The sequence below is a fragment of the Phoca vitulina genome, unplaced genomic scaffold, assembly GCF_004348235.1.
Source record: "Phoca vitulina isolate PV1807 unplaced genomic scaffold, GSC_HSeal_1.0 scaffold16, whole genome shotgun sequence".
NCBI lineage: Eukaryota > Metazoa > Chordata > Mammalia > Carnivora > Phocidae > Phoca > Phoca vitulina.
In genome coordinates this window covers 25,241,832-25,242,573 of record NW_022589719.1, presented here as the reverse complement: position 1 = coordinate 25,242,573, position 742 = coordinate 25,241,832, and positions in this window count along the sequence as shown.

Genomic DNA, 742 nt, shown 5'->3' with positions numbered 1-742 from the left:
GCTTTGTCCCTGTTTAAGATATTGGACAGCATCTTTGGCACGATGATTGTGGAGTAGCAAAAATCCACAAAGGACAAGTGGCTGAGGAAAAAGTACATGGGAGTGTGAAGTTGAGAGCTGACCTGAATCGCTGCAATCATGCCTAGATTTCCCAAAACAGTGACGCCATAGATGAGAAGGAACACCAGGGAGAAGACGACTGTCAGCTCCGGGGCATCTGCTAATCCGAGAAGAATGAACTCTGTCACAGAGGTGCAGTTCTCCTCCCCCATGTTCCCACTTTATTGAGCATGGAGAAAAATATTAATAGTTACTCTCCATTATATGATTCCAAATTCATTTTTTGACTGTCTCCTAAAAAAAGACATGATAACAAATAAGAAAGTTAATGTTTTCAGTGAAGAAACAGGACATTGCTTTCCTGAAGTTTAGGAAATTTGCAGGCATTATGGCAAAGATGCATAAGATACCAGTTTAATTCACAGATCACACAAAAACAATCACATCCATAACAGCTTATATGATCCCTTAAAGGAGTCCTACACAATTCAGAGCTTGAAACTGAGTCATTGGAAAGACATCAAACATTATTTAATTAGCCATATTGTTTTATGAAACTGAAATCCCTCTTTCTTGGCAAAATGTTTAATGAGTACTGAAAATACTGAGATCTCGGGAAATAATTTTTAAAAATACACAGCATTCTTCTCTGTTTTCCACTGAAATGATGAAAAGTCTATGT